The sequence below is a fragment of the Schistocerca serialis genome, chromosome 4, assembly GCF_023864345.2.
Source record: "Schistocerca serialis cubense isolate TAMUIC-IGC-003099 chromosome 4, iqSchSeri2.2, whole genome shotgun sequence".
Classification (NCBI taxonomy): Eukaryota; Metazoa; Arthropoda; class Insecta; order Orthoptera; family Acrididae; genus Schistocerca; species Schistocerca serialis.
The window spans coordinates 637473012-637488229 of record NC_064641.1 but is presented as its reverse complement, the minus strand read 5'-3'; the positions used below and the strand labels follow the sequence as shown (position 1 = coordinate 637488229).

Here is a 15218-nt window from a genome sequence, read left to right as displayed (position 1 = left end):
TGTTATTCTCTGTGTAAAATTCTACCAGGCAACTTCCTCTTTTATTCCTTACCCCCATATCATATTCACCTACTACGTTTCCTTGTCTTCCTTTTCCTACTATCGTATTCCACTCAGCCATGACTATTAAATTTTCGTCTCCCTTCACTATCCGAATAATTTCTTATATCTCATCATACATTTCATCAATCTCTTCGTCATCTGCGGAGCTAGTTGGCATATAAACTTGTACTACTGTGGTAGGCGTGGGCTTCGTATCTATCTTGGCCATAATAATACGTTCACTATGCTGTTTGTAGTAGCTTACCGGCATTCCTATTTTTTTTATTCATTATTAAACCTACTCCTGCATTGCTCCTATTTGATTTTGTATTTATAGCCCTGTATTCACCTGACCAGAAGTCTTGTTCCTCCTGCCATCGAAATTCACTAATTCCCACTATATCTAACTTTAACCTATCCATTTCCCTTTTAAATTTTCTAACCAACCGCCCGATTAAGGGATCTGGCATTCCACGCTCTGACCCATAGAACGTCAGTTTTCTTTCTCCTGATATCAACGTCTGCCTGAGTAGTCCCCAACTGGAGATCCGAATGGGGACTATTTTACCTCCGGAATATTTTATCCAAGAGGACGCCATCGTCATTGAACCATTCGGTAAAGGTGCATGCCCTCGGGAAAAATTATGGCTGTAGTTTCCCCTTGCTTTCAGCCATTCGCAGTACCAGCAAGGCCGTTTTGGTTAGTGTTACAAGGCCAGATCAGTCCATCATCCAGACTGTTGCCCCTGCAACTACTGAAAAGGCTGCTGCCCTTACACGTTTGTCTGGCCTCTCAATAGATACCCCTCCATTGTGGTTGCACCTGTGGTATAGCTATCTGTATCGCTGAGGTACGCAAGCCTCCCCACCAATGGGAAGGTCCGTGGTTCATGGGGAGTCGCAGCATAGAACTGCATTGCAGTTAATGGTAGGATGCATGGGTCCAAGTCGGAAACTCACTTACCAAGATGTGCAGGCATGCATTAAGGAAACTGATAGGGTTTCAGTAGCTTGCATTACAGTTATCTATCAGAACTTTGGAAATCTGATACCCAAATGCGCCAGCAACTAAAAATTCAGTCATGTGATTCACCTGATGATCGTTAATGGTGAGGGGGGGGGGGGGGGGGCAGGGGCATGATGCTGTGCTGCTAGGTCCAGAATGATGGCAAGATGGTCCATGGTATGGGGCTTGTGGAAGCAATGGCCCAGACAGCAGTACACATACGGCAATATTGTCAGCACAGCAGCATTGACGGTGTTATTGTTGTCAGTACAAAGCTCGCCTTGGACACTTTCATCACTCATGCAAAAGAAAAAAATGGAGACTGTTAAGTATCATGTGTATAAGAGACATATGCAGACGCCAATAATAATAATAATAATAATAATAATTCCCAGTACTTATGTGGAAGATCATTGGCATTGTTATAGCCACATAAGGACTTCAACCATACATCATCACACCATTTATCAGAATATTGGATTCTAATATTTTATTCAGCTTTGGAGCAACATCTATCTCAGTGTAATTGGGTGTGTCATAGTCAGAATCATGGATTTCAATATTTTATTCATCTCAGCATCAATAAAACAGCCATTCATATCTCACATTCAGATTAATGGTTTTTAATATTTTATCCAACTCAGCGTAAGCATCAGTCTAAAAGTGAGCAGGTGTGGCATCATCCCATTCAGACCTCACAACACTGCCATCGACAGCACCTAGAACAGAAACAACAACATCTCATAAGTAATGCACAGATGTATGAATTAATATTGATAAACATCAGTTACGACTGCTACATAAGAATGCAGTCCTTAGTAATAGGAGTGCCTCCTTGTGTGGAGTTTTGTTCATTCTGTCCTATGGTGCATCTCTATAATTGTAGCAAATCTCCCAGAATGAAAGCTAATAACATTTCATGAGCACCATATGCACATGTATAACACTCTTATATGAAATATAATGTACATATTTAGGTCTCTATCACATCCTCTCACATTAGGGATGTGATCAAGCTACATATTTCTATAAAAAACACGTTGTATAAATAACATGCACACAGAAAGAGGGTTCATAAGTATTTCTATTCGTACTCACCTTAATATGTCACTGCTGTTCCAGTTGGAGAAGGCTCTGCGATAGTGACAGACTGCATATCTTCTGCTCTGATCACTTCAATCTCATTGAAAAATTCTCTAAGAGAGAGAGAAAAAAACATGATGTTCGATAACCAGATTATTATTCACACAGACAGAAAGAGAGAGAGAGAGAGAGGTCTATGCAATATTCACAGTATTCGTCTGTTAAAGGTATTGGAAGCCAACCGCCATCCTATGAAGCAACCATCACCAGTCAGGTCCTGAGTTGTGTTCCCATTTACTTAATATCAGAGATGGTTTCCAGTTCCTACTGTGGTAGCATCATCCATGGCACTGCTTTTCATCTTTTCAGATGTTATTTCGTTACAGAATGGCCAAGTAATGTCTTGAAGCAAAGTGCCTCTTTTTTTATAGGCAGTTGGATCCCATCTCCATAGTTGCAAGTCGGAACCTGTAGAGATAAGAGTAACACATCAGCCACTGGTGAGATTGCAGAGCATTGATCAACTCTGTTATCTTGCTGGCAGTGGCAGTGATCAAATAAAAGTATATTAGTGTTGGTGGGTCTGACAGCATATCGCTATCTTATCATATTCCACCTCCCACATATGGGGTGACGACTACCACTCACTGTGTCAGTATGAGGACCAAATTCAAGGCTGTCATACCGCTGTGTTGGTTGTGAACCAGATAATGATGTCATGCCATGTGCCCTGTTTGTGTCAACTGGCACACAACTCATGGCCCCCACCACAGCAAAGAGCAGCCAGCCTGTTCTGTGGAGGTTGACCAGCATGCTGCGGTCACAGACGACCTGCTCTGTGCAGATGTGCCTCCTTTAGTACAGAAATACAGTCTTTAAGACTGAACATTTCCCAGATGAAGTATGTATCTTGGTTTTCATATCAAATGATCGGAATTTTTCTACAGTCGACTATCGTTGGTTCCAGCATCATATAATAAGATACATCTAAAATTATATCTCCCATCCTTGACAAATTGCACTGGCATTATGTGATGACTACTTATCTGAAACTGTTTGTCGTGGACGAACTGAATATATAAAACGTTTATTGGTACTGCAACTTAAATGCATTTCTACACCATCTGAAGTACACAAAAAACCATTTCTGCCCTCTTCAGCATACTTTACATTGACTCTTTGAGTAGATGGACATCCATACATTTCAGGGTTCCAAACAACCATGTCCTATGTTCTTGATCATTTCACGAATCCATGACATCTTCTCACAGCCCTTGACATAAACGATGCTGGCTGTGTGATCAAAGTTTTGAACCAATGTCGCCATATTTTCGTATGCCATCTCATCAACATACTATCATTTTAATGGTGTAAGCGCATTAACCATGCCACGGTATTATGGGGCACATCACTGTTATAACCAGTTGAGATAAGTCAACGATTGTGGAAAATGTTATTAATACACATCCATCGTTGGTGAATGTGACAAACGCTGCATCCTTAAACACAAGTTGTCCACACTCCTCATAAATGCCTTGTGAGTCCCCTGTGACGTTTACACTTTGAGGTGTCATCATGAAATGTCACAGATTTGAAGCAGCAGCTCTACATTCATGGTAATCACTTTATAATCCGTGGGGAATAATTTATCACACAATCGTGCAGCAGTAATGCATATGCTACTGTGTTTGAGGAGAAATTAGTTGATGATCCAAAGTCAATACAGATGTCTATCAGTCCCAGCTTCACGCTTTCGTTTTGCTTTGAGCAGTCAATCATGACAATGGTTGCTAATTCTTTGAACTGCTGAGAGTTGAGAATGTATTCAAGTTCATCGCTGTCATAGTAAGAAGAGCAAAACCTCTTGTACATGTCACACAATAGACTTATATTGTTATTACCCCAGTCACACTGTAGATTATCATAAGGATAGAATACACAATTCAAGTATATTCTAGTATTGGTTAGAATACAATTGTTGAATACGCTAGAATCCGTTTTTTCATTTCTGCTTCCGTCTGTTTGCAGAGCCAGAATAATATATCTGTGTATCGCTAGCAGAACTGTTGTTTTAATTGTTCATGTTTGCGTGGACGTCTTCAATAGAACTGGATATTTTTACAGCTAACATTAACAGAAATTTAATGGAAATTTGACACCTGAACTCCATACACAGAGAATTTTCAGACGCTCCTCGTCTGTTACAGGAAGATGGGGCATCTTCCATACCAAAGTATCAAACATAATTTTATTCAATTCTTACACTCCCTGAATCTATGAGTTATTATCTGTAGTACTTCAAACTAGAATCAGTTCTTGTTTAGCATTCGAGATGATATGTCAATTATACTCAGAGAAAACCATATACTCAAAGGAAACCATAATCATTTTGTGCAGGATACATACACTAATGTGATTACTTATCAATCCATCTATGATCCATCCTGCATTTTGTAGACCATTCAAGTCCAAAGTTGAGGCAGAAACATTTTTTTGTAGAGTCGATGTGATTCCAACATTCCTTGTGCAGTCGACTTCGACACTACTAAGTTAGTATCTCATTTCTTGAAACAGGAAGGCAAACGCTTTACATGTATATGTTGCTGGAGAGCTTTCACCCTTTTTCATAAATGTTCCTTCCATGTTTACGAAATTGTCGCTCAGAATTGTTAAATCATCTTGGTGTTGAATACAAATCTTTATCTCAAAATTATTATTAAATTTTACTGAAGCAAAAGGTTGATGAGAGAAATACTCCTGGTAAGTGATCCACTCATCATATTGAATTGGGGCCATTGTATCAGGTAGTGTCATTGTGAATGTTCAATCATGTCGATTTCAGAAACTCATAACTCTCCTGTGTTATCATGTTGTCTTGCCACGAACAGGTGTACTGACGGGGGTATGTGCATCGGTTTCATACTTCATACCCATGCTGTTACTGCTTCAGGTGAACACATACTACAATTTTCTCTCCTCCAAAATCGACTGTATCCATTATATTCAACTCGAGTAGTCTAATGTCTGAACAGTTAATAGGAGGTATATTGAATTCCTTGAGACTACAGTGTCAAGGAATCTGTAGACTGTTTGTATTAATCGGTCATTGGGACACAAATTTGTTGTGATATTACACTCGACATCGATCGTGCTAACTCGTAGAATGTTCACTGCTTCATCCAACTCAAACATTTTATCAGCATTGTTCTCCAAAACGTATCTCCTTGAGAAGGCCAGTAGTGGTCCTATTGAACCTTCTCAGCTAAAGTCTATTGTCTGTTTTGTCGTTTTCATCTCTGTTTTAAATACGTTAATGTACACACCTAAGTCAAACCCTTTTACAGACCGTTTTATAACTGCATTTGGATCATCAGTATCGCAGCTTTACCACTCCTTAAATGTAGTCTCTTGTTCACTTCAGCGATATTAAGAATGTTGTTGAATGATTCGGGAAGCCCGCATCTCACGGTCGTGCGGTAGCGTTCTCGCTTCCCACGCCCGGGTTCCCGGGTTCGATTCCCGGCGGGGTCAGGGATTTTCTCTGCCTCGTGATGGCTGGGTGTTGTGTGATGTCCTTAGGTTAGTTAGGTTTAAGTAGTTCTAAGTTCTAGGGGACTGATGACCTCGGATGTTAAGTCCCATAGTGCTCAGAGCCATTTGAATGATTCGAGACTGATCTATTCAAAACTCCACTCTTCGTTGCTCAGCTCTATTGGTGAAAAGTAATTCACACTTGATACTGATGATCTATCCTTTAACGTTACAGTGTATGACATCCCATGTGAAACTCAACTGTTGCAATGAGATGCATGACGCTTTTTGTGAGGAACATTAGGCAGAAATATTCTCAGATGTATGAATATAAGCCTGGGTAGCGTCGAAAATTGCAGTACACACATGTTAGCAAAGAAGTTGTCCAGTTCTTTGGGCGGCTGTAAATCCGCATATCAGCCAAAGTGATACAGGTTATCTCTCACTCCCTCTCTTTTTTTTTTAAACACACGCAACTCGGTTGGTTCCAGACCTTTCTGCAACATCTAAATTTATAATCCTACACTCTTTGGATCCACATCATCTATGGCAACATATTACACATAAACACTCCATGAACTCTTGGGAATTTGAATTTTTTGACAAATTTAAACAGACCTGTATTTTTAAGTGACCTGTCCAGTTGTATAGCTAGGGGACTTTTTTCATAAACAGGCCATGTCCTTTCTTGTATAGTTTTAAATATAGTAGTTTCCCAACTGCGTCAGACTCCATTATTCTGTAATGCCTTTTTCCCTCCTGTAGTTGCGGCTCTGCATTTTGTGAGTTCTTGACTGTTTGGGATATGGCCACCACCGCTCCTGATAAAGGAATCAATAGCAGATAGACCTGCACGTGCTGGAATTGGGAATAGGACAATTCCACCAGATGTCTTAGGCATTGGTAGAACCCTAGGCATTTTAAAACGTCTTCTTCTTACTCCTTTCTGCTTCAAGGCACTTTTACCTACCGCCACCGCTGACAGGATGCATTTTTTTAAACATCCCACAGGTTTTTCTCCTGTCCTTTAGTGTGCAACGAGCTGCGCCCATAACTTGTCAGAAATTTATCCCAGCACTCAATTTAAGTTTGGCAAGCATGCTGCAATACGAAGTCCTACGTCTCTGTCTCTCCTTTGACGCATTTACTTGTTAGCCTTTTCAGCTAAAATTCGTTTGGATTTGGTACATTCTGCCAAACCTTGATTTGAAGCTATTGCTAAATCACGTTCCTTGCAGCCCTTGTCTAGTAGATTAGTCCCTCACACAAGGAGACATTTTTTCAGCGTCATTCTACGTCTACTTTAACTGTTTAGAGGAATGTGCAATTCAACTCATAACTTAACCTCTGCAATCAGCTCTGATGCACTTCCTAGCAGTCATGTTAAGCTACTGCACTGTTTGTAGTTTGCGCACTCTGTTATATACAAAATTGTGATCATTCAAAAAACTGATGTGTGATGCTGGAAAGCATTCTTCCGTTGATGCATTATAACATGCTCTATGAGAAATATGCTCAGCTCATAGAAATTCTGTAGATCTACTGTGTAAAAATTCTCAGCAATTTCTTCACCTTTTACTCTCCTTTTGGATTTGTACATTGCACTTTGGGTAATGTAAATACCTCTTTTGACCAGTTCAACATGGAATATTTCTCAAGTGCACTCTTGTGGTTTTAAATATACACCAAATCATCTACCTTGAATTTCTGCTTGCATGGATCCACCATTTTAATATGATTGTCTACTGCATTTAGAACCTTATTAGCATGAACATCAATTGGCTTCATTTTAATCAGTGATGTTTGGTTCGCCTATAGTGTCCAGTGATTTTTGGAGAGTACCTAGATATTTGTATGAACCATGAAGATTAAATGTCGTACATATCGTTCATTATCTTTCTGTTCAAACTCTCAAGAATACTCACCTTCATGTGGTAGAATGTCAAATAGTGTTTTATTCCATTCCAACTGGAATTCGATAGTAGGAAAAGGAATAGAAAGAAAAGTAGTAGGTGAATATGGAATGCGGGAAGGAATGAAAGGGGAAGCCTCCTGGTAGAATTCTGCACAGAAAATAACTTAATCATAGCTAACACTTGCTTTAAAAAACATGAAAGAAGGTTGTGTACGTGGAAGAGGCCTGAAGACACTAGAAGGTTTCAGATAGAGTATATAACTGATAAGACAGAGATTTAAGAACGAGGTTTTAAATTGTAAGACTTTTCCATGGGCAGATGTGGACTCTGACCACAATCTATTGGTTATAAACTGTAGATTAAAACTGAAGAAACTGCAAAAAGGTGGGAATTTAAGGAGATGGGACCTGGATAAACTGAAAGAACCAGAGGTTGTACAGAGTTTCGGGGAGAGCATAAGGGAACAATTGACAAGAATGGGGGAAAGAAATACAGTAGAAGAATAATGGGTAGATTTGAGGGATGAAGTAGTGAAGGCAGCAGAGGATCAAGTAGGTAGCAAGACGAGGGCTAGTAGAAATCCTTGGGAAAAGAAGAGATATTGAATTTAATTGATGAAAGGAGAAAATATAAAAATGCAGTAAATGAAGCAGGCAAAAAGGAATGCAAACCTCTCAAAAATGAGATCGACAGGAAGTGCAAAATGGCTAAGCAGGGATGGCTAGAGGACAAATGTAAGGATGTAGAGGCTTATCTCACGAGGGGTTAGATAGATACTGACTACAGGAAAATTAAAGAGACCTTTGGAGAAAAGAGAACCACTTGTACGAATATCAAGAGCTCAGATGGAAACCCAGTTCTAAGCAAAGAAGGGAAAGCAGAAAGGTGGAAGGAGTATATAGAGGGTCTATACAGGGGAGATGTTCTTGAGGATAATATTATGGAAATGGAAGAGGACGTAGATGAAGATGAAATGGGAAATATGACATTGCGTGAAGACCTAAGTCAAAACAAGGCCCCAGGAGTAGACAACATTCCATTAGACCTACTGATAGCCTTGGGAGAGCCAGTCCTGGCTAAATTCTACCATCCGGTGAGCAAGGTGCATGAGGCAGGTGAAATACCCTCAGACATCAAGAATAATATAATAATTCCAATCCCAAAGAAAGCACGTGTTAACAGGTATGAAAATTACCGAACTATCAGTTTAATAAGCCACGGTTGCAGAATACTAACACAAATTCTTTACAGACGAATGGAAAAACTGGGAGAAGCCGACCTAAGGAAAGATCAGTTTGGATCCGTAGAAATGTTGCAACACACAAGCCAATACTGACCCTACGAATTATATTAGAAGATAGATTATGGAAAGGCAAACAGACATTTCTAGCATTTGCAAACTTAGAGAAAGCTTTTTGCAATGTTGACTGGAATACTCTCTTTAAAATTCTAAAGGTGGCAGGGGTAAAATACAGGGAACAAAAGGCTATTTACAATTTGTACAGAAACCAGATGGCAGTTACAACAGTTGAGGGACACAAAAAGGAAACACTGGTTGAGAAGGGAGTGAGACAGGGTTGTAGCCTATTCCCAATGTTATTCAATCTGTATATTGAGCAAGCAGTAAAGGAAACAAAAGAAAAAGTTGGAGTAGGAATTAAAACCCATGGAGAAGAAATAAAAACATTGAGATCTGCCAATAAGATTGTAATTCTGTCGGAGACAGCCAAGGACCTGGAAGAGCAGTTGAACAGAATGAACAATATCTTGAAAGGAGGATATAAATGACCACCAACAAAATCAAAACGAGGATAATGGAATGTAGTCAAATTAAATCAGCTGATGCTGAGGGAATTAGATTAGGAAATGAGACACTTAAATTAGTAAATGCGTTTTTCTGTTTGGGGAGCAAAATAACTGAAGATGGTCGAAGAAGAGAGGATATAAAGTGTATACTGGCAATGGTAGGGAAAGCTTTTCTGAAGAAAATAAATTTGTTAACATTGAGTATTGATTTAAGTGCTAGGAAGTCTTTCCTGGAAGTATTTGTATGGAGTGTATGGAGGTGAAACATGGATGATAAATGGTTTAGACAAGAAGAGAATAGAAGGTTTCGAAATGTGGTGCTACAGAAGAATGCTGGAGATTAGATGGGTAGATCACGTAACTAATGAGGAGGTACTGACCACAATTGGGGAGAAGAGGAATTTGTGGCATAACTTGACTACAAGAAGGCATCGGTTTGTAGGACATGTTCTGAGGCATCAAGGGATCAGCAATTTAGTATTGGAGGGCATTGTGGAGACTAAAAATCGTAGTGGAAGACCAAAAGATGAATACACTAAGCAGATTCAGAAGGATTTAGGTTGCAGTAGTTACTGGTAGATGAAGAAGCTTGCACAGGATAGAGCAGCATGGAGAGCTGCATCAAACCAGTCCCTGGACTGAAGACCATAACGACAACAAGCCATTCCACTAGGTTACTGTCCTGAAATGCCTGTTCTAAAATTCGCCATCATGGTAGTTTTGATGGTTGTCAAGGCACTGATTCATCCCTCTCTGCAGCAACTCCGCAACAAAGAAGGATCCTTTATTTTATGATTATATGATAGCGGAACAAACAGTGGTAGCAGTTACTTCTGTAAAATATCTGGGAGTATGCGTGCGGAACGATTTGAAGTGGAATGATCATATAAAATTAATTGTTGGTAAGGCGGGTACCAGGTTGAGATTCATTGGGAGAGTGCTTAGAAAATGTAGTCCATCAACAAAGGAGGTGGCTTACAAAACACTCGTTCGACCTATACTTGAGTGTTGCTCATCAGTGTGGGATCCGTACCAGATCGGTTTGACGGAGGAAAGAGAGAAGATCCAAAGAAGAGCGGCGCGTTTCGTCACAGGGTTATTTGGTAACCGTGATAGCGTTACGGAGATGTTTAATAAACTCAAGTGGCAGTCTCTGCAAGAGAGGCGCTCTGCATCGCGGTGTAGCTTGCTCGCCAGGTTTCGAGAGGGTGCGTTTCTGGATGAGGTGTCGAATATATTGCTTCCCCCTACTTATACCTCCCGAGGAGATCACGAATGTAAAATTAGAGAGATTAGAGCGCGCACGGAGGCTTTCAGACAGTCGTTCTTCCCGCGAACCATACGCGACTGGAACAGGAAAGGGAGGTAATGACAGTGGCACGTAATATGCCCTCCGCCACACACCGTTGGGTGGGTTGCGGAATATAAATGTAGATGTAGATGTAGATGTAGAACTGTTTAAACATCTGCTCAATATCCTCACAGTCTTGCTATCACAGGTAGGATCCAAGCAAATTTGGAATACCTATATACAGCTACTGAAATATATTTGAATCCTTTATTCACCCATAAATATTGTCTCATATCTATGAGATCTACCTCCACAAATCGTCCAACCCTTATATTATATGCATCTATGCGGCGATGTTTTGCGCGCCAGTTTATGGAGTTCTCGGACCACTATCTCAATAAGAATTATTATTCAGTAATGCGTCATTCTAAAAGCACTGAAATGATTTACGCTATTGTATCCACGTGAACTGTGTACCCTGCAGCAGCTGATTCTGGAAACAGTTGTAGCCATTCTATTATTTCGTTGGGGTTGTCGTAGTAAATGTACTGCAGAAGTAGAAATTTCAGCTTTTTACGCTGAATGTCAGGGCCTTGCTTGCAACCAACAATGAAGATGGTTCAGATGGCTCTAAGCACTATGGGACTTAACATCTGAGGTTATCAGTCCCCTAGACTTAGAACTACTTAAACCTAACTAACCTAAGGACATCACATACATCCATGCCCGAGGCAGGATTCGAAATAGCAACTGTAGCAGAAGCGCGGTTCCGGACTGAAGCGGCTAGAGCCGCTCGGTCACAACGGCCGGCTACAATCAACAAATGGGTTGATCTTTCAAGACGATAATGCACGAGAACACCACACCCACTTCGTGAATATTTTCCTCCATGAGAAATGAATCGACTGAATATAATGATCTGTGGTATCTGCTGACATAAAATCAACTGCACATACTTGGAACCAGTTGAAAAACGCAATCTGTCATTACTGGGACTCCACTCATGCACTGGATGGCCTCAGAAGGCCACCATCGAAGAGTGCGACAAACTGAGCAGAAACTTCTCGGTCGCTTTGTGAACATGCATGCCAATGAGGATCCTAGCATATTTTGAAGGTTGTCAAGGCACTGATCCATCCCTCTGTTCAGCAATTGTTCAAACACCTGCGCAATTTCCTTACTGTTTTGTTTTTGTTTCACTTTCAAATACGCTTTTAAGACAAAAAATCTACACGCACGAAAGAATTATTCGTATGGGATGGAAATCGCTAGATATGATGTACATGTACAGACAAACAAATAATGCCGATTTCAAAAAAAAAAAAAGGCTGATTTACTCGAGTGAAAGAGCTTTACAAATTGAGTACTGCTTTAACCTATTGGTCCACATCTGGCCTTTATGCAAGCAGTTATTCCACTTGGCACTGATTGATGAAGTTCTTAGATGTCCTTGTGAGGGATATTATGTAACATTCTGTCGAAGTGGCGCATTAAATCGTCAAAATCGCCAAATGGTTGTAGTGCCCTACCCCTAATGCTCCAGACGTTCTTAATTTGGAAGAGATCTGGTCGTCTTGCTATCCAAGGTAGTGTTAGTCAAGCATGACGACAAGCAGTAGACTCACGTTATGTGTAGTCAGGCATCATCTTGCCCATGTAAGCCCAGGATGGTTGCCATGAGGGGCAACAAAATTGGGCGTAGACTATCGTCGATGTACTGCTATGCTATACTGGTGCTGTAGATGACAACAAAAGGGGTTCTGCTATGACAAGAAATGGCACCCCAGACCATCACTCCTGGTTCTCGGAGTGTATGGGGGCAACAGTCAGTCGGTGCCCCCCCCCCCCCCCCCCCCCTCCCATCGCTGTCCCGGGCATCTCAAGACAAGTCTTTGGCCTGGAATCTTGATTGGAGTAGAATTGTCTTCTGTGTACTGAGTCCCACTTCAATGGCCAATGAAGAGATCTCTGGAGATGCCTGACTGTCACCCACCATATGGCCTGAAAACCAGGATTGCTAGTTTGCAGTTGTCATCTGTGGCACCCTTACAGCACAGCGCTATGTTGATGATATTCTATGCTCCATTTTGTAGCCCTTCATGGCAAGCCATCCCGGGCTTAGGTTTGAGCATGATAATGCCCACCTGCACACAGCTAGAGTTTCTACTGCTTGTCTTCATGTTTGTCAAACCCTATCTTAGCCAGTAATGTCGCCACATTTCTCCCAAATTTAAAGCATTTGGTGCATTATGGGCAGCGTCCTCCATCCAGCTCAGGATTTTAATGATCTAACGCACGCCAATTACGCAGATTTTGGCACTGACTTGTTCAGATTGCGAAGCTTTTTCACTTGATTAAATTATCTATTTTTTCTGAAATTGTAATCATTTAGCCGCCCTGAGTGGCCGAGAGGTTATAGGCGCTACAGTCTGGAACCACGCGACCGCTACGATCGCAGTTTCGAATCCTGCCTCGGGCATGGATATGTGTGATGTCCTTAGGTTAGTTAGGTTTAAGTAGTTCTAAGTTCTAGGGGACTGATGACCTCAGAAGTTAAGTCCCTTAGTGCTCAGAGCCATTTGAACCATTTTTTGTAATCATTTGTTTGTCTGTAGATGTACACCACACCTACCGATTTCCGTCCAATTTGCGCAATCTCTTCGTGGTGCGTCGTTTACTTCTTGTTTTCTTTTTTCCCAGAGTGTATTTTATTTAATTTCATAAGACTTATTCCTTCATTTCCTGCTCCCCCTTGAATCTAAACCCATACATGTTCGCAGTTAGAAAGCTAGTTCCGCATATTTAACATCCCGTTACAAATATTTTCCAACAACACAGACTGCATCACCTATATCTGCTGTTGAACAGTTGAATAACAGCAGAGTCCAGAGAAAGTACTCGCGTAGCCTAGATACATCGAACAGTCTGACATGACAAGGGCCAATCTAGTTCCCTTACGTTACTATGAGACAACAGCAATACTGTCTCCAGAACCACACACAATTTCAATGAAATTTCTCTACCACGGTACCCCATGATGATCGACAACATTAGTATCAGTAGGGCACAATCGTAACATTGGACAAATGGATACCAATGCAACAAAAACCATTTGCCATTTCATTTCTGACCATCGGAGGTTCGAGTCCTCCCTCAGGCATGGGTGTGTGTGTGTGTGTGTGTGTGTGTGTGTGTGTGTGTGTGTGTGTGTGTTGTCTTTAGCGTAAGTTAGTTTAAGTTAGATTAAGTAGTGTGTAAGCCTAGGGACCGATAACCTTAGCAGTTTGGTCCCATAGGAACTTACCACAAATTTCCAAATTTTTTTCATTTCTGAACAACAATACGACTCTCACACAGCACTTTCTCCTTGTTATGGGGTACCAGAAGGCGCATCTCAAACCTCTGCTAATTGGCTGAAATGGAGCAGAGTGATGAACAAGGGCACTGTAGACCTGCTATTGGACGCTAAAAGCTTAGAGACAGTGAATCTAAAGTGATGAGCTGCATTACACTTTGGCACTAGTTAAGTCTCTATGATGCAATCACCTCATGTTCAGAGCTCGAAACCAGGAGCATGGCACACGAAATTTAAGAAAGATCTAGAGACCAAGTACTTCTAAATCTACATGCCTACTCTGCACTTCACAAATAAGTGCTTAACAGAGTGTTCATTGAATCACCTTTAGCATATGTATCTACTGCTTGACTCTCGAAGAACATGCAGGAAAAACAAACTGTTAAAATTTTCTGTGCGAGCCCTAGTTTCTATTATTTTATTAGTATGTTCATTCCTCCTTCTTTTGGTGGGTGTCAATACAATATTAACGCTTTTGGGGAGAAACACTGGTGCCTCAAATTTCCTGAAAAGACTCGCCACAGACAACTGTCTTTGTGTTGGCGACTACCCCCCAGTTTGCAGATCATTTCTGTGACACATTTTCCTCTATTTCATGGTAATATAAATGAGCTGCACATCTTTGAAATTTTTCGATATCGTCTATCAGTCCTATCTGCTAAGGATCCTATAATGCACAGCGATACTGAGTGGTAGGGCAGAACCAGTTCTGATGTATTTTGTTCTTGTGGGCTGCATACATTCAGGGGCAAGCATATATCCGGGGCAAACCTATTGTTATGCAAATTTATTTATGATCCCCTGTGGGTCGATTTATGACCCCTTGGGGATAATTTGTCTTTCTGAGAAATCCTCTGCCCTCCCCTTCCCTCCCTCACTTCCTTCCTCCCTCCCAGAAAAAAATTGGCAGGAAAATCGCACAGTCTATGCAGAGCTATTGGTGTGGAGGGTGCAACAATTATCCTGTCCAGCAACTATATTTCCGAATTACATGATTCCACTGCTTCAGATTGGAGATGTTGTCTTGTTGGAAAATTGTCACATGTATGCTCATCTTCACATGCAGGCATTGGCGGAGCTAGTGCACAATATCACCACCAGAAGATGTCCCACCCATCGCCCACCTCTCCCCACACTTCCCACGAAAAATTTGTGGGAAAAATCTCTGAGCTGGTGGACTGTCTTTTA

General features: G+C 41.0%; 1 long non-coding RNA gene across 1 annotated transcript in view; it reads right to left on the bottom strand.

Annotated features, from left to right (window-relative positions):
* Positions 1-1649: 1649 nt before the first annotated feature.
* Positions 1650-15218, bottom strand: part of LOC126474732 (uncharacterized) — a 55150-nt gene continuing 41581 nt past the window's right edge. The window contains exons 2-3 of the long non-coding RNA XR_007586589.1: positions 2147-2244; positions 1650-1767 (exon numbers count right to left, since the gene is read on the bottom strand). This is a non-coding gene — a long non-coding RNA (uncharacterized LOC126474732). The remainder of the gene's footprint in view (positions 1768-2146; positions 2245-15218) is intronic.